Source organism: Lampris incognitus, chromosome 18, assembly GCF_029633865.1.
Source record: "Lampris incognitus isolate fLamInc1 chromosome 18, fLamInc1.hap2, whole genome shotgun sequence".
Classification (NCBI taxonomy): domain Eukaryota; kingdom Metazoa; phylum Chordata; class Actinopteri; order Lampriformes; family Lampridae; genus Lampris; species Lampris incognitus.
This window is the reverse complement of record NC_079228.1, coordinates 16,682,989-16,707,717: the sequence shown is the minus strand read 5'-3', so window position 1 is coordinate 16,707,717 and position 24,729 is coordinate 16,682,989. Positions and strand designations below refer to the sequence as shown.

General features: G+C 44.2%; 1 long non-coding RNA gene and 1 pseudogene across 1 annotated transcript; one reads left to right on the top strand and one right to left on the bottom strand.

Moving 5' to 3' along the window:
* The first annotated feature begins 1,398 nt into the window (after positions 1–1,398).
* On the top strand, positions 1,399–6,825 carry LOC130129182 (uncharacterized; annotated as a pseudogene).
* A 4,923-nt stretch (positions 6,826–11,748) lies between these two features.
* Positions 11,749–15,944, bottom strand: LOC130128295 (uncharacterized). The gene is made up of 3 exons (XR_008811910.1): positions 15,876–15,944; positions 12,572–12,649; positions 11,749–11,837 (listed from the first exon to the last, which is right to left on the bottom strand). It is a non-coding gene; the product is annotated as an uncharacterized LOC130128295 (long non-coding RNA).
* Between the last annotated feature and the right edge of the window lie 8,785 nt (positions 15,945–24,729).

Below are 24,729 nucleotides of genomic sequence, written 5' to 3'. Positions count from 1 at the left end.
GTTATTAACATATAATAAATTCCTCTCTGAACTCAGGTTACCAGTTATGCAAAAAGAGTATGCAGTGGTTTTTGATGCTTTCCCAAGGGGTGTGCTGCAGCTTTTTAGAGGTTCAGTAATCAAGGTGTCAATGATCAATCCATTAAATAGTGGTATATTACTTGGAGCGGTTGATATTACCAATTATAAATGCTCGAATAGATACATCAAGAATTACATACAAGCTGTAACTCTGCCTCCAGGAAGATTCTTTCGGGCTTCGCTTTATGAAGAAATTAACTGGCAGGAAATTTGGCTAGCTGGGGACAAATTTTTTCTTAATAATAAAGTTAAAGAGGTTTCCTTTAAAATTTTGCATTGAATATATCCAGCAAGAGATAGATTAGAATTGATATTGAATATTCTTGCATCTCTAGTTAGTACTAGTAGTCGAAGAAGAAACAATCTGTTATTTGTTTTATCACTGTATATATACAAGAATATTTTTGGTAGATGTCCAACATTATACATATAAAGAAGGAAAACTGGACAAACAATCCAATCTCAAAATAAAGATATTTTTATACATTTTGAAGGTAATGGGAAGAAATTATTTTTTGGACAGTTAATTTTATTATTGGGAAAATTCCATATATAAGAAGAGATGGGTGGACTCCAAACCAAATCGTGGACATTTTTATCAAGAACTGCATCAATATGGCACCACGATAACAGACCTCAAGATAAAAAGGCAATTAATGCGTTATTAATTGTTAATGTGCAAGCGTTCTCTAAAATAAAAAAAGAACAAAAAATTAAGAACAAAACAACAAACAACCACCACAGAAAACTGGCTAAATCACATTTACTGATTCATATGAGCCTCTCCAGACAGGTTTTAACTACACTTTACTTAACATTAAAAAGAGAAAAATATCAATGAAATGTTCAAATAAAGGCGTAAATGAAGGGTTGTGAAAAGTTAAGTCTTAAAGGTCCGAAACCGTCTCATTTTATACTTTTGTATTTTTTGCTTTGGCGCCACCTGCTGGTAAGAGCGGTTCTTCATATTTTTGTTACAGTAGTTTTCAACCTTTTTGAACACTTTTTTTCTCAATACGGCTGAGTGGATAATGACTTTGTCATTTGTGTATTAATATTCTGAATTTATATTTTGATTTCATACAAACTTTAATCTCTGTCACTTCAAGTTCAATTTACTGTCATCTGTAAAATACAATGAAATTCTTGTGCTCTGGCGCTCTCTGCCTTAACACAAAGGTCACAAGGACAAAGGTACACCATCCCCAGTAGTTCAGCAGAGTCGAATCAAGTGGCCTCCAGCAAGCCAGCACAGAGTGGCGCCAATCTGACGAGGACACGGCGAGAATCATCATGTCAACAGCAAAAGGAGACGCAGACCGATGACTTCTGATGACGACAATCATCATTGTCAGTTTTGCAGCAGAGAGGTTTGGTGTTGAAGAGGGCAAGACCACCAGACCATCTACACCATGAACCCAAGGACAGACAAGATCCACCAACTGTGGTAAGAGCTTCGGACTCTGGCAAGGCAGGTCAAAGTAGCAACCGAGGAGGAGAAACCACCGCTGGTTGAGCTCTGTTACATCATCAGGAAGAAGCTCATGACCCTGCGCACAGCAGAATGGCACAAGAAACGGAGGAGAGAGAGAGCCAGCAAGCGTACTGTGTTTATAGCTGATCCATTTGGATTCACAAGGCAGCTGTTAGGGCAGAAGCGCAGAAGTCATCTTGCCTGCTCTAAAGAAGAGGTAGACCACTTCCTGCACAACACTCTGTGTGACCCTGATAGAGAGCAAGAGCTAGGGCCCCACAGAGCCCTTTTGGACATATCAGCACCCACAGTGAAGTTCAACACCAGAGAGCCCACCTTCAAGGAAATCCAGGAGGTGATTACTGCAGCCAGAGCCAGCTCTGCTCCGGGACCCAGTGGAGTACCCTATAAGGTGTAAAAGCACTGCCCAGAGCTCCTAAGTATCCTCTAGAAGATTCTGCAGGTCATTTGGCGCAGGGGAACTGTAGCAGACCAGTGGAGGCAGGCAGAGGGAGTCTGGATACTGAAGGAAGAGAACGCAAACAAGCTGGAGCAGTTACGATCCATCTCACTCCTCAGTGTGGAGGGGAAAATCTTCAGTGTCCTATCCAGAAGGATGACAGACTTCCTCTGTAAGGATGCCTACATTGATACTTTGGTACAGAAAGGCGGCATTTCTGGAGTTCCAGTGTGCCTAGAACACACTGGAGTTGTCACCCAGCTGATCAGGGAGGCACACGAAGGAAAGGGCGACCTAGTTGTGCTTTGGCTTGACCTTGCCAACATATACGGCTCAATACCCCGCAAGCTGATCGAGATCGGGACACCATTGACACCATGTACTCAGTAAGATCAACGACCTCATCCTGAACTACTATGGGAACTGCAGGCTCAGAGTCACTTCTGGGAACTCAACATCTGACTGGCACTAGCTTGAAAAGGGGATCATAACTGGGTGTACCATCTCAGTTACATGCTTCACCCTTGCCATGAATATGGCAGTCAAGGCAGCTGAAACTGAGTGCAGAGGCCTTCTGTCCAAGTCTGGCATTTGGCAGCCCCCTATCAGAGCTTTTTTGGACGATCTCACTGTCACCACATCATCGGCGCCTGGTGGCAGGTGGATCCTCCAGGGCCTGGAGAGGCTCATCTCCTTGGCAAGGATGAGTGTTAAACCAGCCAAATCCACAATGCAGTTGCCCACTGCGGACCGGGGTTCGCGCCTCGGTCTCATCAGATCAGACTATGGCCGGACTCGATGAAGCAGTAATAATTGGCAATGCTGTCTTCGGGAGGGGGGTGGAGTCGGCTTGTGTTCGTCACATGAATGTGTCTCTGGGTGTGTCGGAAAAAGCAGTGGTTCGGCCTGGATTCGCCTTGCCACAAAAGTGGTAAGGCATCTCCTTCAAGACTGCCGGCCGGAGAGATGCAGTTGGCGAATGCATGCAGTACGAGGGTGGGTGTTTGAACTAAAATAGGGATCGATTGGCCATTAAATTGGGAGGAAAAAAGGGAAAAATCAGCAATAAATTAAAAAAAAACAAAACAGCCAAATTCAGAGCCATGGTGGTGGACCAGTTTCGCTTCTTTCTGGATAGCACTGAAATCGCATCCATTACCAAGAAATCGGTCAAGAGTCCAGGCAAGGTCTTTGACTGTAGCCTTAGAGATACAGCAGCAATCCAAGCAACCATCAAGGAGCTTGAGAATTGGCTTACCACAGTAGGCAAGTCTGGCCTACCTGGCAGGTTCACAGCTTGGCTATTGTGGTAAGCCAATTCTCTAGCTTCAAAAACCGCATGCCTTTAATCCATCTGGAAATATTAGGTGATGCTTGTTGCTTCCACAAGAGAACAATGAGATGTCTAGCAAGCAAGGAGGTGAATGCTATAATTACACGTGCTTTATCTTTAAGGGTACGAGTTTCTGCAGCCAAACCAAATAGGGCACATATGGGGTTAGAAGGAATGTCTTTTTGAAACATCTTGCTATAGGCGTTAAAAATATGGGTGCAAAATGTGTTAAGGTTAGGGCATGACAAGAACATATGTGTGGGATCTGCTGGTTGACTTTTACAGCGAGGACAGGAAGGGTCTGCATTAGGGAAAATTTTGGCCAGTCTAGCATTGGTCAAATATGCTCTCAAAACAACCTTTAGTTGTATTAAGCTGTGTCTTGCACATAGTGAGGAGGTATGTACTAAGCCAAGTGCAGTCTCCCAGGCATCATCAGTCATTTCCCCTCCAAGGTCCTCTTCCCAAAGTCTCTTAACAACTTGCAGTGAATGAGGGGAAATATTACTTATTCTGTCATTGTCACAGCCTCTCTCCCTTGACATCAAAGCAATCGCCCCCTCTCCCTTGACACCTGCTGACCCCCCCCTTCACCCCGGTACACCAGCTGGTCACAGCCTCTCTCCCTTGACATCAAAGCAATCGCCCCCTCTCCCTTGACATCAAAGCAATCGCCCTCTCTCCCTTGACATCAAAGCAATCGCCCTTGACACCTGCTGACCCCCCCCCCTTCACCCTGGTACACCAGCTGGCCATCAAAGCAATCGCCTCTCTCCCTTGACATCAAAGCAATCGCCATCACCCTTAAAAAGCCTCCACTGTGGACCAGTCTTCGCTGGAACGTCGCCATTCATGGACTTCTGCCTGCCAGTCTACCTGCCACTGAGCCAACTCCTGCTCTACCCCTGAGATCGGTCACTTCAATAAAGACTTGATTTCTTCCCTTACCTGGTTGTCCCGTCTGCTTTTGGGTTCTTTCCTGATACGTGACAGTCATAAAGAATTGATATTAAGCCTTTGCGGTATAAAGAAAGAATGTGATCGACTGTATTATTTGTTGGCAAATCTGGAAAAGAAGTAATGTTTTTCTGGGCAAAGTGTCGGATTTGGAGATATCAGAAAAAGTGACATTTTGGCAGATTGTACTTTTGGGAAAGTTGTGTAAATGAACCAAATCCTCCATCAATGTATAAGTTAGAAAGTGACTTGATTCCCTTTGAGAACCAAACTCCAAAGGTAAAATCAGAGAGACAAGGTAGGAATTTGTAATTATTTTGGATAGGGGAAAGTACTAATGTCGTATGCAACTTAAAATGTTTCCTAAATTGGGACCAAATTCTAACTGAAAGGCACACTATTGGGTTGGAACAAAACTGGGTTTGAGGAAGATGTGAGGAGGCATAAATTAAGGTGTGTAAATGAAATGGGCTGGAAGTGTGTTGAAGAGGGGAAAAGTGGTGGACCAGTTTCGCTTCTTTCTGGATAGCACTGAAATCCTATCCATTACCAAGAAACCAGTCAAGAGTCCAGGCAAGGTCTTTGACTGTAGCCTTAGATATACAGCAGCAATCCAAGCAACCATCAAGGAGCTTGAGAATTGGCTTACCACAGTAGGCAAGTCTGGCCTACCTGGCAGGTTCACAGCTAGGCTTTACCACATGGCATCTTACCCTGAGTCCTCTGGCCTATGCGGCTTTACAAGGTAAACCTGTCGACAGTGAAGACCTTGGAGAGCAAGATCAGTAGCTACCTCCGAAGATGGTTGGGTCTGCTGTGCAGCCTTAGTAGTGCAGCACTGTATGGGAGGAGCAACAAACTCCAGCTCCATATCAGCAGCCTCGATGAGTTCAGGGTTTCTTAACAAAAGAGGCACTGCTCTATCGGGCTCCAAGGACTCTAGAGTGGCATCAGCAGGTACTATGGTGCAGACAGGCAAGATGTAGAGAGCCCAGGGAGGCGTGGAGATAGCAGAGTCTCTGCTGAGACACAGGGCTTTGGTGGGCACAGTGGCAACTGGACAGGCAGACCTGGACGCCATCCTACAACCTCGCTATGATAAGGCTCATGGCAAGGACAAACGCCATCTAGTCCTGGAAGAGGTGCGGGTAGGTGTCGAGGAGGAAAGGACCAGCAGAATGGTGAGCATACGGTAGCAGGGAGCATGGACAAGGTGGGAGGGTGTGCTGGAGAGGAAGATATTCTGAGCAGATACCTGGCAGGCAGAACCACAGCAAATCAAGTTCATGGTACATGCTGTGTATTATTTTCTGCCTAGCCCAGCAAATCTCCATCTCTGGGGCAAGATTGATTCTCCATCATGACCTCTGTGCCCTGGAAAAGGTTCACTCAAGCACATCCTCAGCAGCAGCCCATCAGCCCTGGAGGGGGGCTGTTACCGCGACATGACCATGTGCTGAAGGTGGCGACATGACCAGGTGCTGAAGACAGTTGCAAAGGCCATCTCCAAAGCTGGGGCCAACAAGCAAGCTCATGGACAGAGGAACATTGCCCTTGTCAGGGCTGGTGAGCAGCCTCAGTCACAGCCTAGATCAGCAGCCGGTCTCCTCACCTCTGTGTCAGACTGGGAGCTGCGAGTTGACTTTGGGGCAGAGGGGCAGCTCAGGTTCCCAGGCCACATTGTGATAACTTCGTTCACTCAAGCACATCCTCAGCAGCAGCCCATCAGCCCTGGAGGGGGGCTGTTACCGCGACATGACCATGTGCTGAAGGTGGCGACATGACCAGGTGCTGAAGACAGTTGCAAAGGCCATCTCCAAAGCTGGGGCCAACAAGCAAGCTCATGGACAGAGGAACATTGCCCTTGTCAGGGCTGGTGAGCAGCCTCAGTCACAGCCTAGATCAGCAGCCGGTCTCCTCACCTCTGTGTCAGACTGGGAGCTGCGAGTTGACTTTGGGGCAGAGGGGCAGCTCAGGTTCCCAGGCCACATTGTGATAACTTCGTTGAGGCCAGACTTAGTGCTATTGTCAGCCTCTTCAAAAGAGTGGAGCTGATGGTTCCCTGGGAGGACCGGATGGAGGAGGCAAATGAGCGGAAGCAGTCCAAGTACCAGGAGCTGGTGGATCAGTGCCAGAGGAGAGGCTGGAAGGCGCGTTGTGAGCCCATTGAAGTGGGGTGTAGAGGCTTTGCTGGCCGCTCACTGTGCAAGCTCTACACTTTACTTGGCATCACTGGGGCTGCTAAAAGGAAAGCCATCAAGTCTTTCATGGAGGCTGCTGAGAGGGCCTCCAGATGGCTTTGGATCAGAAGGAGTGATCTGTGGGCCAATGCTGCTGGGACACAAGCCAGGGCCTGATCAACCCTGGCTGGGTCGCCTGAGAGAGGGTGTATGATGCTGAAAGACCTGAAACAGCCGAGGACCTCAGGAAACATCACTGATGATGTGTCCCTGCGCATCCTAGAATGTATCTTCAAGTCAAGTTAAAAAAGTTTCCTTTAAAATTTTGCATCGACTACATCTAGCAAAAAAAAAAAAAACCTTACAGTTTTAGATGATATTCTTGTAATTTCTATGGACTAGAGGAAGAAACAATCTGTTATTTGTTTTATCAATAAATATATATACCAGAATATTTTTGGTGGATGTTCAACTTTATATAAAGAAGGAAAACTGGACAAACAATCCAATTTCAAAACAAAGATATTTTTATATGTTTTGAAGGTAGCTAATCGGAATTGTTTTTTGTGCAGTTAATTTCATTATTGGGAAAATTCCATATTTATAAGAAGAGATGGGCGGGCTCCAAACCAAATTGTGGACATTTTTTTATCAAGAACTGCATCAATATAGCACCACAATAACAGGCCTTAAGATAAAAAGGCAATTAAAACCAATTTTGTTTTATCCCCCCCCTTTTCTTCCCAATTGGATCCAGCCAATTACCCCCACCCTTCCGAGCCATCCTGGTGGCTGCTCCACCCCCTCTGCTGATCAGGGGAGGGCTGCTGACTACCATATGCTTCCTCTGATACATGTGGAGTCACCAGCCGCTTCTTTTCACCGGACGGTGAGAAGTTTCACCAGGGGAATGTAGTGCTTGGGAGGATAACACTATCCCCCCCCAGTCCCCCCGAACAACCAGAGGAGATGCTAGTGAAGTGACCAGGACACATACCCACATCCGGCTTCCCACCTGCAGACACGGCCAATTGTGTCTGTACGGACGCCTGACCAAGCCGGAGGTAACACGGGGATTCAAACCAGCAATCCCCGTGTTGGTAGGCCCGCTACGCTACCCGGACACCCACCAATTGTGTTTTGATAAATTTCGTATGGACCGATGATCATTTATTCTGAATTTGTATTACTTTTCTTCTTACTTGTTTTTGTTCCTACGGCATGTAACTCTGTACATGTACCCCTGGTATGGACAGTTTTGTGTGTAAATACTGTTAATGTGTATGTGTTCTCTAAAATAAAAAAAAATTTAAAAAAATTAAGAAGGCCACCAACAACCACAATCACAGAAACTGTCTAAATCATATTTATATGAGCCTCTCCAAATAGGTTTTAACTACACTTTACTTCATATTACAAAGAGAAAAAAACCAATGAAATATTCAAAAAATGTGTAAATGAAGGGTTGTGAAAAGTCTTAAAAGTCCTAAACCGTCTCATTTTATACTTTTTTATTGTTTGCTTTGGCGCCACTTGCTGGTAAGAGCAGTTCTTCATTTTTATTTTTTTGTTACCTACACTAGATTTCAAGTTTTCAACCTTTTTGAACAACGGTTTTTTTTATTGCTGGGTGGCTAATGACTTTTATTTGTGTATTTATATTCTGAATTTATATTTTGATTTCATACAAACTTTAATCTATGTCACTTCAAGTTCAATTTATTGTTATCTGCAGAGTACAATGAAATTCTTGTGCTCTGGCTCTCTGTGCCTTAACACAAAGGTCACAAGGAAAAAGGTCACACCATCCCCAACATATATATATATATATATATATATATATATATATATATATATATATATATCGCACACGAAAACACCACCAAGGGTGTGTCAGCCGTTTAGCAACCTGACTGCCTGCTGAAAGCAACTATAATTAAGATGGGTGGCGTGTGATTTGATGCTCCGGTGATGCTTTTTTAGATGGAAGGAATGACAACAGAACATGAGCGTGGTGGCTGGTGTCCTTAATGATATTTTGGGCTTTCCTTTTTGGAGCAAGTGGTGTAAATATTATGACGTTGTGGTAGTTCCATGCCAATGATTTTTGCTGCTGTCATTACTATCCTTTGAAGCAGTCTGCAGTCCTGAGCTGTCAGGTTGCCAAACTCCACTGTGATACAGCCTGTCAAGACACTCTCAAAGGTACTGCCATAAAAGTTAATAAGAGTTGTGGTACTCATACCGAAACTCTTCAGAAGCCTCAGAAAATACAGTCTGCTGTGCCTTCTTCAGGCTGCAGAGACAATGTGAGGGTGTCTGTGATGTGTAAACCAAGAAATCTAAAACTGTCCACAATTTCAACAAATAACCCAATGACGGAAATAGGAATGTGATTTTCTCTGATCATTCTAAAGTCAACAATGATTTTTTTCTTATTGACATTTAGAGAGAGGTTGTTATCATGGCACCATATGGTTAAATCTTCCATTTCCCTCCTATAGGTCCTCTCATCACTATCGCTTGATAGTCCAATCCATGTGGTGTCATCTGTGAATTTAATGATGCTGTTGTTGTCATATTTGGCAACACATTCACGTGTAAACAGGCTGTACAATAGGGGACTGAGACAGCAGCCCTGAGGTGCACCGGTGCCAAGGACCAAGGTGGATGAGTATGTTTTACCTATTCTCACAATCTGGGGCCTGCCTCTCTGGAAATCAAAGAGCCAATTACAGATAGAGCTGCCCAGAGCCCTGAGTTTCAACACCGGTTTGGATGGTACAATTGTATTGAAAGCAGGGCTTTCATCAATAAACAATATTCTGACATAGGTATTTTTCTTTTCAGTGTGTACTAAAGCAGTACATACAGCAAGTGAGATAGCGTCAGATCTGTTGGAACAGTAGGCAAATTGTAATGAGTCAAGGGTACCAGGAATTTTACATTTTACATACGATATAACCAATCTTTCCAGGCACTTCATAATAACAGAGGTCAAAGCAACAGGTTGGTAATCATAAAGGTAACAGTCAGGCGTTTTCTTAGGTGCAAGCACAGTGATGGTTTTCTTAAAACGCAGTGGAACCGCACACAATGAAAGTGACAGGTTAAAAATCCCAGTAAAAACCTGAGATACCTGAGCGCAACATGCCTTGAGGAAACAGGAAGGGATACCATCTAGGCCAGATGCTTTATGAGCCTTATCCCTTTTTAAAAGTTTTACTCTCATCAGCCTCTGTAACCTGTAGATCAGGGGTGGCTAACCATGTGCCATGGAGAGCCATGTGTATCCAGGTTTTCATTCCAACCAGTCTCCACACCAGGTGATTTCGCTGATTAGCAACCCTTCAACCAATGAGGAAGAATGTATCAGTGAAATCGCCTGGTGTGGAGTCGGGTTGGAATGAAAACCTGTGTACACATGGCTCTCCATGGCACATGGTTAGCCACCGCTGCTGTAGATCGACTTCATCGGGTGGGCACTGTGTTGCTGTCAATGGATCCAAGTTGTGAGCTTCAAAACGGGCATACAAGTTATTAAGCTCATCCAAGAGAGAGGCAGAGGAGTTGATAACCACGCTGGGCTTAGATTTATAGTCCACAATTGCCTGCAATCCCCTTCACGTGTGCTACGAGTCACAACCACTGTAGTCATTTGCCAGTTTGTCCCTATATTGCCTTTTAGTGGCTTTGATGGCTCTCCATATATCACACCTGGATTTTTGTAGCATTTGTAGCTCCCTCATCCTCAGGCAAATGTTGCTGTTAATCCAGGGCTTCTGGTTGGGATAGCAGCGAATTGTCCATACTGGGATACAGCTTTAAAAAAAAAAACAGCAACATGCAGACATTACCTTGACTAATGAACAATCCATAAATAGAGAGCAAACCCACTAAAACCAGATATATACTCCTCAATGGTATTCTACTGGTATTTCTTCAAACACGACTTGTCCAAGTGGTGGTTTTGCATTAGTGATGAGTAAAGGAATGTATTATTATCACATTGCAGTATTGGCTGATGATTCATCCCATACTGACTTAACAAATTAAGGGACTAAGGGGTATAGTCCATTTTAATTTTTGCTGTAAACTTAAGAGTCTACGTCCTGTTCCTGTTGGTGTGTTCATCCTTCCTATCATCTACCAACTGATCTAATTTCAAATAAAAACGATTTTTTAACATCCAGAAATCTATCTGGTCTATCTTACTATCTGGCAAAATAAAAATCAAGCAAAGGCTACCTAGCAAATTTCAAAAGTTTCTAAAATTTCCATCATTTCACACTGATATTATTGTAAAGTACTGAAGTATACCTGTGTTTTTTTCATTCCAGATAATAGAGTAGTTACTAGTTTCTCCATAAAGGTTGTCGGAGGTGACTGTACTTCACTGAGGGAAAAGTCAGCCATTCATCTTCATGGGACGGTGTCTGGACAAAGCTGTTCTCTTTACATGAGGGGGCCATGTAGCACTGAATTTGGCTTTTTTATTTAATCATATGAACAGTTGATTCATGATGTGCTAAAACAACGAGACATATTAGAGCTACTGGAAATCACCAGCCAGGAGAATTTATGGACAACATTAATTATGCAGGGAGGCCGTCTTGCAAAATAGATCCTTTTCTGAGAGTAGTTCTCTTCTGAGTTACAGTCATTTACTTGTTTCAATTGCCAGCCAAAGTTTAACTCGGCTTTAACTGCACCCAACTGAACTTTAGTACACAATTCTATGTGTCCGTTTGAAATCACATCTAGTCGTCTTGCTCTTTGACACACAAAATCAGACCTCTTTTCAAAACGTTTCCTTTTTCAAGATTATTTGTTTTCAAGAGCCTACAAATGAGACTTTACTAGTAGAAAGTTTAATCCGTTCATCTGGACACAACATTTATTGGAAGAAACGTTTCATCACTCATCCAAGTGACTTATTCAGTCTAAACTGACTGCAGGTATCCCCACCCTTATAAACAATACAGTTGTATAACGATCGAAACCAACGATCAGTTTCATATGCAAACTGCTGTGACCATTAACTAGAGTTAAAATGGCCATGTGTACTATTGACAAGAGGATTGGGGAATAGTTACAATCACAGCATTGTAAGATGGTGACAAACGTACTCTCAGCCCCACCCCCACCCCCCACTCAGTTCAGGGACGGTCATTACCTCTCAACATAGATGGCCTCTTTGACTCCCTGTTCAAACCAGCGTTCCTCCCTATCAAGGATGTGCACATCCTCATCCTTGAAAGAGTGGCCACCAGCCTGTAGATGGGTGTAGACCGCGGAGTCCTGACCTGACAAGGTAGCTCTTCTGTGTTGTGCCATCCTCTTCGCCAGCGTCTGCTTGGTTTCCACAATGTACAAGTCACAGCAATCATCCCAGCACTTAACAGTGTACACTATCAATGCACTTTTCCCTAGTCCTCTGTGAATGTTGCAAAGGTATTTGCGAAAGGTAAATTTAGGCTTATTTCCAATCCACTAGGTAATGCACTATAACATTATTTACCAACCACCATAAAAAAACCAAGAAGAAGAGGTTTGATGAGATGGTCAGTCGTGTGTGTCAGTGCTCAATTCATGCTGGCTGCCCAATCCGTTCTGCACATGCACGTGCTTATCTCTGCTGTAATGTTAGGGGTAGGGAACTGATCTAGCAATGTTGTAAAAATTCTGCACATGCGCCAAAGTCAGCACGTGCAGAACATATCGGCAGCCAGCACGGATAGGGTATGTGTGTTTGGTGCACAGAAGGAAGAAGGTGCAGGGTGAGTCCTTTGCAAAGGAAGAAAATTGGTACGGATTTTGACCCTTACAGGACTGTTCGAAATTCAGTATTTTCGGTAATAAATCAGAGCCAGCCCATGCCCACAGGAGGTGGATGTGGGTGAGAGTGGGGGAGAATGTTGTTCGCAGGAATAAAAAAAAAAAGAGTAAAACAATGAAGACAACTATAAAATCCTAATTAAATCAGATTAAAAAAAACGCTTCTATGCACCCTGTGCATTGTGTTTGTGCACTGCCTGTTGACCCCTATGTCCTATTGGACTTGAACCTAGTTTTTTGGCACTTACTTGAGTTGTTGTCTTCTGACTAGATCCTTACTTGTGTTGTATTAACTCTCAGATGTACGTCACTTCGGATTAAAGTATCTGCTAAATGAAATTGTAATTGTAAGGGAGGCCCTGGTTTTTCTTCAATCGGTCCCCTGAAATTACCAAAAGATCTTAAAAAGGAGATAGGTGAAGAGATGCATGCTACTATTTTGACAAATGGAATGATCTCAGCCATGCAACAACAACGACAACTTAAATTTATATAGCGCCTTTCAAGGGACCCAAGGACGCTTTACACATAGTGAAGCAGACAAAAAAAATATATAAGAGCAGAAAATAAAAATATCAAAGGTTGCCGGGGGTTAGAGAAGTGACTAGAGATCATAGGCCTTGGTGAACAGGTGAATTTTCAGGAGTTAAAAGTGTCCAAAGAAGCAGCGTGGCAGATCTCTATGGGAGAGTGTTCAAATGGTGGGGGCTGCAACACTGAAGGTTCTGTCCCCAAAAGTCTGTAGGCTGGTGGGGGGGATGTAAAGCAGGCCCGTGTCTGCGGATCACAGATTCCAGGACAGAATATATGGGTGGAGGATGTCTGATAGGTACTCGGGGGCAAGAGCATGGAGGTATTTGTAGGTGAAGAGAAGAATTTTGTAGGAAATGGGGGACCGGGAGCCAGTGAAGTTGAACGAGAGTGGGGGTGATGTGCTGCCAGGCCTTGGTGCAGGTGAGAACCCTGGCAGCTGAGTTCTGCACATACTGAATGAAGCCTATCCAGGGCTTTGCTGGGCACCCCGGACAGGACTCCATTGCAATAATCCAGATGGGAGGCAACGAAGGCATGGATGAGGGTCTCTGCCATGGAATCTGAGTGTGATGGCCGGAGTCTAGAGATGTTTATGAGGTGAAAGAAAGCTGATTTAGTGATGGATTTGATGTGTGACTGGAATCAGAGTGGAGTCCAGAATGACACCCAGGTTGCGGACTTCTGGGGATGGGCAGATGGAGCAGCTGTCCACCTCGAGAAGACCTCCAACCTCCGGAGCAGCGCTCTGGGAGTCACAACCATAAGCTCTGTCTTATTGCTATTTAGTTTGAGTAGATTTGATCATATCTAGATTTTTATCTGGTGCAGAAAGTTGTGGGGGAAGCTGAGTGGATGGTTTAGAGTTGCGTTACAGATATGTGTCATCAGCATAGCAGTAGAATGCTTCATGCTGCAACGAACAAGGTACTAAACCGCCTTAAACCCAATTACACTACCGTTCAAAAGTTTGGGATCACATTGAAATGTCCATATTTTTGAAGGAAAAGCACTGTACTTTTCAATGAAGATAACTTTAAACTAGTCTTAACTTTAAAGAAATACACTCTATACATTGCTAATGTGGTAAATGACTATTCTAGCTGCAAATGTCTGGTTTTTGGTGCAATATCTACATAGGTGTATAGAGGCCCATTTCAAGCAACTATCACTCCAGTGTTCTAATGGTACAAGGTGTTTGCTCATTGGCTCAGAAGGCTATTTGATGATTAGAAAACCCTTGTGCAATCATGTTCACACATCTGAAAACAGTTTAGCTCGTTACAGAAGCTACAAAACTGACCTTCCTTTGAGCAGATTGAGTTTCTGGAGCATCACATTTGTGGGGTCAATTAAACGCTCAAAATGGCCAGAAAAAGAGAACTTTCATCTGAAACTCGACAGTCTATTCTTGTTCTTAGAAATGAAGGCTATTCCATGCGAGAAATTGCTAAGAAATTGAAGATTTCCTACACCGGTGTGTACTACTCCCTTCAGAGGACAGCACAAACAGGCTCTAACCAGAGTAGAAAAAGAAGTGGGAGGCCGCGTTGCACAACTGAGCAAGAAGATAAGTACATTAGAGTCTCTAGTTTGAGAAACAGACGCCTCACAGGTCCCCAACTGGCATCTTCATTAAATAGTACCCGCAAAACACCAGTGTCAACATCTACAGTGAAGAGGCGGCTGCGGGATTCTGGGCTTCAGGGCAGAGTGGCAAAGAAAAAGCCATATCTGAGACTGACCAATAAAAGAAAAAGATTAAGATGGGCAAAAGAACACAGACATTGGACAGAGGAAGACTGGAAAAAAGTGTTGTGGACGGATGAATCCAAGTTTGAGGTGTTTGGATCACAAAGAAGAACGTTTGTGAGACGCAGAACAAATGAAAAGATGCTGGAAGAATGCCTGACGCCATCTGTTAAGCATGGTGGAGGTAATGTGATGGTCTGGGGTTGCTTTGGTGCTGGTAAGGTGGGAGATTTGTACAGGGTAAAAGGGATTCTGAATAAGGAAGGCTATCACTCCATTTTGCAACGCCATGCCATACCCAGTGGACAGCGCTTGATTGGAGCCAATTTCATCCTACAACAGGACAATGACCCTAAACACACCTCCAAATTGTGCAAGAACTATTTAGAGCAGAAGCAGGCAGCTGGTATTCTATCGGTAATGGAGTGGCCAGCGCAGTCACCAGATCTGAACCCCATTGAGCTGTTGTGGGAGCAGCTTGACCGTATGGTACGCAAGAAGTGCCCATCCAACCAATCCAACTTGTGGGAGCTGCTTCTGGAAGCGTGGGGTGCAATTTCTCCAGATTACCTCAACAAATTAACAGCTAGAATGCCAAAGGTCTGCAATGCTGTAATTGCTGCAAATGGAGGATTCTTTGACGAAAGCAAAGTTTGATGTAAAAAAAATCTTATTTCAAATACAAATCATTATTTCTAACCTTGTCAATGTCTTGACTCTATTTTCTATTCATTTCACAACATATGGTGGTGAATAAGTGTGACTTTTCATGGAAAACACAAAATTGTTTGGGTGATCCCAAACTTTTGAACGGTAGTGTATATGGCAAGATGATGAAAGAGACATCTCATTGTAAAACAATCCTGTAAACTATGACTCTCACTCCCTTTAATAACTGATGAGAGGCTATGGGGAAAATACTGATTTTGATAATGTTATGGTACAAAATATATGAATTAATCTCTTCAGTTGCACAGCATATGATAAGAAAATAACACAAACGCAGTATCTCAGCTTCAACTTTGTATTAGCTGAACATAAAACGTCCACATTCAATATGCAGAAACCCCAGTATGAAAAACAAATTTAAAATAAAACAGAAAGTCCCGGGCAATTTAGTATTTAGTCTGTGTTAACCCGAGTGCACCTTTTGTTTGAATTAGTTCGTAAAGCAAACTTGCATTAAGGTTTGTTGGCGCGCTTAACGTTGGAGCTCAAGAAGAAACAGAACAGCAATACCTACTGGTGGAGAGTGAAAACAGCTCCTACCGCGTCTGTAGAAATCACTCCAGTCGCCAGACCTTTCTCAGTCTGCAGCAGCGATGAGCAGCAAGATCCACATCCTCAACGACAGCTGACAGCGACGACCGCTGACTCCCCTCCTGACCGCAGTCTCCGCTCTCGTCCGTGCAAGGAGGGGGAAAAAAAGTGTCCGACGTCTCTTCAAGATGGCGGCAGCTACGCTAGCCTAGCTGTCCGGCTTCACGGCAGGATAAAAAACAACAACACTTTGTCACAGTAAACAGACCCAAACTCGCGTACATCCGAGCGAGTTAACCAACAACAGCTCACAGTTCAACCTTAAATGAAACCACACGGTAAACAATACATAGTCCATTACAACTCTCACTTGTGTTTAACTCGCTACTCTACCCCATTTTCTAACGCCATTTGTTCCTCTCCAACTCACTTCCTTCTCCCCTGATTACCTCCCAGGTCAACCTGAAATCAACTCTTCCGGGTCACAGTTCTCTAAAACGACATGAATTGTTAAACGTTTTAAGATAATGAACAATCCTTGAAACCTCTTGAAAAAACACATATATTAACTGTAAATTATATAATGCACATTAACATCAACTGAAAATGCATCTCCTCAATAACTGGCAATATTTAAAATGAGCGAAAAATACAAACAACCGATATAAATCAGGTTATTACACTAGGTTTTTACATATTGTAACGTGCATGGATAAGTAGACACGTTGTTCCTTGACTAACGGCTCGGACCCTTTAGTCCACCGGTTAACGTTGTCGCTTAGGGTGCGGAAGACACGGTTTCGCGTCCCGGCTGTGGCGGTACCCGGGCTGCCCCCCTGAATTCGCTACATTGGTGTCAGAAGTGGGACGGTGGGACCGTGAGGTCATCGGAAGGGAAGCGCGTGCGCACAGAGGCGTGAAGGAGCTGATTTCGTTATGTATGCACACATCGACAGTGCTGCATTTGATTTGGTGCTGTTCTATTGTGCTGGGATCGATTGGTGATGCCTGCGGGCTCTGGGTTGTTTGATCGAGTCTGCCTTTGATGCTGTGTCAGTCTAAATAAAGAATGCCACGGAGAGGTTGTGTCAAGCGACAGCGCTGTGTCCTGACGTGATTTCTAAATACAATATTGGCGGCGAGGATGGCTGATATCTCTCTCCCACCACCTGCCCCCTTCCTGGCATTACCTGGCGAGCCTCCGGTACCATGGACTCGCTGGCTACATAGTTTTGAAAATTACATCATCAACTTCCTGGACTCTCTTTTCTCTCGCTGGGGCCTCCCAAAGGCCATCACCACTGACAACGGCCCTCAGCGGGTCTCTGCTGAGTTCACTGCTTATCTCGAAAGCAAGGGCATCCGTCATATACGCACTGCGTACTACCACCCCCAGGCCAATGGCGGCGTTGAACGTTTTCACCAGTCACTGAAGAACGGCCTCAGAGCACACATGGCCCAAGGGTGCTCTTTCACGCAGGCCATCCGTCACACTCTGCTGCACTATCGGGCCACACAGCACTCGACCACAGGCGTCTCCCCAGCCTCTCTCATGTTAGGCCGGGAACTGTGCATGCCCCTTGACAGGCTCCGCCCCTCCACACCTCAGGCACCTCCCTCTGGGGTCAGAGCCTCAGTCACTCGTCAGCAGACGCGGATGAAGCAACGGTTTGACCAGTCAAAACGAACCAGGGTGCCAGACATCAATGTGTCAGACTGGGTCAGGGTCCGCAGGCCCCACAGGGACAATAAAATGGCTTCATACTGGTCCTCTCCTCTCCAAGTCACCCGTCAGCTGGGCCCAGCCACTTACCTCCTCAGCGATGGCACTCGGTGGCACTCCAGTCGTCTACGGAAGGTGTCAGCTCCGCCACACACAGCTGGTGACACAACCATAGCCATTCCCTCAGCATGGCGAGACGCCCCGGGGCTTCATGCAGCTCCTACACGGGCCCCAGACATTTCTGGGCCTCAGCTTCCCCTGCCATCTCCCTCCCCACCTCGGCCTGCCCAGCCTCAGGCCGCCCCGCGACCTGTTCGCACACGTTTACGCCCTGGCCACCTAGAGGACTTTGTGTCAACCTTTCATGTTTGAAATCCTGCCGGGGGGGGGGGGGGGGAATGTTATGTATGCACACATCGACAGTGCTGCATTTGATTTGGTGCTGTTCTATTGTGCTGGGATCGATTGGTGATGCCTGCGGGCTCTGGGTTGTTTGATCGGGTCTGCCTTTGATGCTGTGTCAGTCTAAATAAAGAATGCCACGGAGAGGTTGTGTCGAGCGACAGCGCTGTGTCCTGACGTGATTTCTAAATACAATAGATATGCTTAAGCGCGGGGACGCGCTTCCTGAAGGAGGGGGGTAGTGTAACGTGCATGGATAAGTAGACACGTTGGTCCTTGATTAACAGGTCGGATTCCTTAGTCGACTGGTTAACGTTGTCGCTTGCGGAGTGGGAGACACAGGTTCGTGTCCCGGCTGTGGCTGTACCCAGGCTGCCCCCCTGAAATCGCTACAATATGGTGAAATAATTCAACAATACAGAGTGTGCAGTGACTTATGATCCAGAATGTGTCTTGCTTTTCCCATGACTGCAATGCTCCTTGCCAGCGTTGCTCACACATATGTAATGTGAGATTTCCAGCAGACTTTTTGATATAGTATCACACCTAGGATTTTTTTTTCATATTCTCTTTCTAGCTGGAAATTGTCAATCACTTCTTTTACTTTGGTGTTTATTTATAATTTCCAAACAAAATAAACTTTGTTTTGTCCAGATTTAAGGATAATTTGTTTTTGTCAAACCACTGTTTTCATTTTCAATTTCTACCGTGGTCACCTCCAAACGCTGCTGTAAATTCTCACCAGAACAAAATGTATTCTTGCCATCCGCAAATAGAACAAATTCAGTACAGAATAAACAGTGTTGGCCTAAAACCGACCCCTGGGGTACGCCACAAGTAATATCCATGCATAATGAGTTATATTCGCCTATCTTTACAAACTGCTGCCTGTTACTTAGCTTCTCAGGCAATTCTGTACCACCCCTCTGATATCATATCTTTCCAATTTATCTATAAATCTACTGTGATCAATAGCGTCAAGGACTCTTTTAGATCTATAAATATTCCCACAGCGAACTTTTTTTGTGTGTGTATGCAATTAGTTATTTCTTCAGTTAATTCAATGAGTGCCACAGATGTTGATCTGTTTGATTAAAATCCGTACTGGCTATCGGTCAGCAATAGTGCTTCTCAATGTATTTGTCTAGTCTAGCGGCAAATAATTTTTCCAGTATTTTGGAGAACTGTGACAATAATGAAATCAGTATGCAGTTTGTAAATTGGTGTCTGTATATAATATAATTTAAAGTATTTTAATAAAATAAATAAATTATTGAATTTAAATAAATTCAATTTAATAATTTCAAGAATAAGGATGTGCAGAACTATAGCAAATACAGAGGTATAAAGTTGATCAGCCACAGCATGAAGATTTGGGAAAGAGTAATAGAAGCTAGGTTAAGAGGAGAGGTGACGATTAGCAAGCAGCAGTATGGTTTCATGCCACGAAAGAGCACCACAGATGCGATGTTTGCTTTGAGAATGTTGGCTGACAAGTATAGAGAAGGCCAGAAAGAGTTGCATTGTGTCTTTGTAGATTTAGAGAAAGCATACGACAGGGTGCCAAGAGAGGAGGTGTGGTATTGTATGAGGAAGTCAGGAGTTGCAGAGAAGTATGTAGGAGTGGTGCAGGATATGTATGAGGGAAGTGTGACAGTGGTGAGGTGTGCGGTTGGAATGACAGATGGGTTCAAGGTGGAGGAGGGATTACATCAAGGATCGGCTCTGAGCTCTTTCTTGTTTGCAATGGTGATGGACAGGTTGACGGACGAGATCAGGCAGGTATCTCCGTGGACTATGATGTTCACGGATGATATTGTGATCTGTAGCGAGATAGGGTACAGGTTGAGGAGAGCCTGGAGAAGTAGCGGTATGCACAGGAGAGGAGAGGAATGAAACTTAGTACGATAAAACAGAATACATGTGCGTGAACGAGAGGGAGGACTGGAATGTTGAGGATGCAAGGAGTAGAGGTGACGAAGGTGGATGAGTTTAAATACTTGGGGTCAACTGTTCAAAGTAACAGGGTGGGAGGAAGAGAGGTGAAGAAGAGAGTGCAGGCAGGATGGAATGGGTGGAGAAGAGTGTCAGGAGTTATTTGCTACAGAAGGGTGCCAGCAAGAGTTAAAGGGAAGGTTTACAGGATGGTTGTGAGACCAGCTATGTTATATGGTCTGGAGACAGTGGCACTGACGAAAAGACAGCAGGCGGAGCTGGAGGTGGCAGAATTGAAGGTGATAAGATTTTCACTGGGAGTTATGAAGAAGAACAAGATTAGGAACGAGTATATTAGAGGGACAGCTCAGGTTGAACGGTTTGGAGACAAAGCAAGAGGCAAGATTGAGATGGTTTGGACGTGTGGAGGAGAGATGCTGGGTATATTGGGAGAAGGATGCTGACTATGGAGCTGCCAGGGATGAGGACAAGACGGAGTTCCATAGAGGAGGTTTATGGATGTGGTGAGGGAGGACAGGCAGGTGGCTGGTGTGACAGAGGACGATGCAGAGGACAGGAAGAGATGGAAACAGATGATCCGCTGTGGCGACCCCTAACGGGAGCAGCCTAAAGTAGTAGTAGTAGATGAAGGAAAAGCTGGGATCAAACGTAACACCAAGATTTTTGGCTGTCACACTTTGTGAAAAAACAGAGTTGTCGATTGTTATCGGTACTTGATCAAATTGGTTACTTGATCAAATAACCTCAATCATTGTTGTTTTTCCTGTTTTATTTTGAAGTACTCACCTGTCTCGTCATGTCAGTTCCTGCCCCTGGTTTGGTCATCAGTCAACCCAGTTTATCCCACACCTGTTCCCCATTCCCTAGTTAGCTCCAGCACATATCCTTCCCTAAGAAGACATCACTAAAATGGTTTTAAAGGAAAGTTTTTTGTGCGATTAATCGTTTAAAGACCCATCGGCGCTCTGCTACCATAAAGCGTTTCCATTTCATGTAATTGCTGGTACGCTCAAACAGGCACCCTCGATGAATGATCTCTTTGCTGTGTAGGATGTGTGAAAATTATTTGTGCAAGGCTGATGAAGAGTGACAATTCGTCTTTCAGCACTTCGGCCTCTTGTATGCTGAACTGCTATCTCTGTCGGCTGCCAATCAAACCCCCGAGACAGTAGCTGAGAATGAGAGAAGTATCATAGTGAGATTTCAAGGACCAACAGAGGAAACTTGGATCGTTTCTTTCTCTCCCTCCCCTGGTTTCTCCCGTCTACATTTTAATACCAAACGTTCTCTTTCCAGCCAGCCAACTAAACGAAGCTCTCCTCTCTTCACCTCTTGGCCATACACCATGTTCACCAGGAAGCCAACATCTGACGTGCTTTGAGAAAATGGCGTTTTCTGCTCCATGTCTTCCTGACATAGTACTGAATGAGTCAGCTTGGGCATTTATCAATATAGAGAACACAAGTCTGTATTGTTGGTCACATGAAAAATATTCTTCTTGCACTGGTAAGAAGGAATATGTAAGAAGACAAACAGAAAACACCACTTGTATTTGAGATGCGTTCTTGTGAGATTCTCCATTACAGCTAGAGGCTCCATATGGATCTGGCCTACTTCTGTTTATTCCATTTTCATATGATATCATTATCCAAAAACAAGTTTTTTCTTTCTGTACTGGTGTATAACATGCATACATGCATGTTTAATTTTTAAAAAAAAGAAACACAAGTATGGATGATTTTGCAGTCATGGTTGCGTTGATTTTGTGTTCAGCGTGAAAAACCATATAAGCATTCTGGGTATCTAGAAAAGCACTACATAAATGCAGTGATTATTGTTATTATATTTTGTTGCATGTTTGTTGGTTTTGGTTTTGGACAATATGGGGGGGGGGGGGGACTAAGCAAGACCAAGGATATGCCTTGCATATGTTACCACAAAATAGTGAAAGAAATCATTGGGGACGATTGAATTAAATGTCAATGGAGACAGTAACACCTAAAGCAAAACCATCTATTATTTTAACTTGCTTATTCCAATTTAGAGCTCCAGGGCCTACAGTAGAACCAAATCACAAAGTAATAAAACAAAAGCAACAATGATAATTGTCTGATTTCATGTTATCAATATGGAAAGCTTCTCAGATTCTGAATTCAATTCACTGCCACATAGAAACAGTGATTCATCTTGAAATATTTCCAAATAGTAAAATTTTACACATTTTAATGAGAGTTAAGCAAGATTTATATTTTACTATTTTTTTTAACAATGTGCAAATGAAAACCGATGTTTTAAATCGTGTCTGTTGGAGTGCTGTTGTGCGATACATAAAACAGATGTACAAATAAACTACACACTGCTGAATTCAGCATTCACAATTTATATTTACTGATTACGGGCCAGGAGGGGCCCCTAATCAGGACAGAAACACTGCAGATGTTCCCATTCATCTTTAAATTACACACGTTTACAGCTAAAGAGCAACAAGTAGGCATAATTCAGTTAAATTCATTTGACACTTGCTCGTGCAGGCTGTTAGGTGCAGTGAACCGCACTGAACAACAGTATACAACACCTGTCAGTCAAAATGAACTCTTTGCGTCTATTATTTTACATTTCTATGTACATTTCTTCTTCTTCTTCAACAACAAAAAAAAAAATCACGCCGTCCGCTTTGGTTTCTCGTCAGGATTACCAATAACAACAATTCCCCATGCAGCCAGACCTGAAAGGCAGAGAGGTTTGTATTCGTTATGCCTCAATATAAACAGATGACTCCTATTTTAGGAATAAATAAATAAATTAATGAATAATAATATATAACTCGGAGCTGCAAGCTCAAACTCACTTGCAGCAAAAGTAAGTTGAACCACTGTCCCAAAGGTGGTGGGATAGCCGAGGCGCATGGTTTTCTTCGCTTCGTTGTAAACAAAGAGCGCAGCTAAAATACAGCCCCCTCCGGAGAGGACCCGGCAGCTCCAGCAGTTCTTCAACAGCTGCTTTGTTTTCGATAAGGGCGCCTCTCCTGCGGACGCCTGGTCGGTTTCTCCGGACATCGTTCCCCTACGGACTGTCCTGGCGTAGTTTCCACGAACGACGGCGCAGGTCACAACACGGGACACGATATGTTTGCAAATGTTTCACCGGAATAACAACGCAGCGTAGGTCAAAACTAAGAAATATTTCCGGGTCAAGGCACAACTTTTTCCGGGTTACCTTTTTTTCCTCTCAAAATAAAATTAATAATATTTCCGTTCGGCATTTACTTCTTTAAACAAAGTAAGCTACTTACGGATCCCGGGAAGTGACATGGCCGTATTTTTAAAAAAAATAAATAAAGCACGCGTGCGTTTTATGATTAACTCGCACGCGCCCATTAGTATGTCGCACGCACGCTTGACTGTGCACGCCCTTGCCCTACTACTGTATTTCAGTGCTCGTTAGCGCCTGGCCGGAGCTCCACTTTTGAAAACGGTAAGGCGCACGAATAGCGGACTTGCGTTTTACATAAGTTGAGAATGTGTAGTTAGCTATTATATTACACTTGAGAACTATTTTACTCCTAGGGTAGGGGGCGTGGGCTTTAATAAGGGCGCACGTGCGCGTTATAAAACGCACGCGCACTTAAACCCCCACAAAAAAAAACCCGAGCCCCGTAGAGACTGATGTAACAGAGCCAGAATGTGACTTTTGACGATTATTTTTCTACCAATTCATATCTGAACCAGTTTTCCCCGGGATATTTCAAATTAAGCATCTTTGTCCACTTCCCTAACGGACACTGCAGCAGCTAGAGTTTAAACTAGGTTAATACAGTCGTTTGAACAGTGCCGAGAGTAGGTTTGGTCAAGTTGTATAGGCTAGCAGACGTCTCCCTGCATAGGTGTTTCAGACCTTCTTTCAACGCATCTAATGACGACATGCCATGGACACTCACATGACAGTCATTGCCTGTTGTTGAGCTTCAGTACATCATCCATCCATCCACCCATTATCTGAACCGCTTATCCTGCTCTCAGGGTCGCGAGGATGCTGGAGCCAATCCCAGCAGTCATTGGGCAGCAGGCAGGGAGATATCCTGGACAGGCCGCCAGGCCATCACACACACACACACACACACACACACACACACACACACACACACACACACACACACACACACACACACACACACACACACACACACACACACACAGGGACAATTTAGTACGGCCGATTCACTTGACCTACATGTATTTGGACTGTGGGAGGAAACAGGAGCACCCAGAGGAAACCCACGCAGACACGGGGAGAACATGCAAACTCCACACAGAGGACGACCCCGGACGACCCACCAAGGTTGGACTACCCCGGGGCTCGAACCCAAACTTGTTGTGAGGCGACCGACCGCGCTCCACCTTGCCGCTTCAGCACATCAGTGACCCAAAATTATCCTCAAAGCGCGGATGCCGGTCATTGCCTCCCTGTTAAGCTCAGTTGACCTCAGTATGCTGAATTCTCCTCGGGATTTTCTGATTAACATATTGTTGCGAATACGGGGGACAACGCAACCACAGGAACTGCCGCGGCCGGGAAGCGGACCTGTATCGCCCGCACCGCAGGAGACATCGCTAACCGCTAGACTAAAGGGCCAAACCCGCCAGCCAGCGGTCAACGTGTCTACTTATCCATGCACGTCACCATATATATATATATATATATATATATATATATATATATATATATATATATATATATATATATATATATATATATATATATAAATAATGGATGTCGATGAAT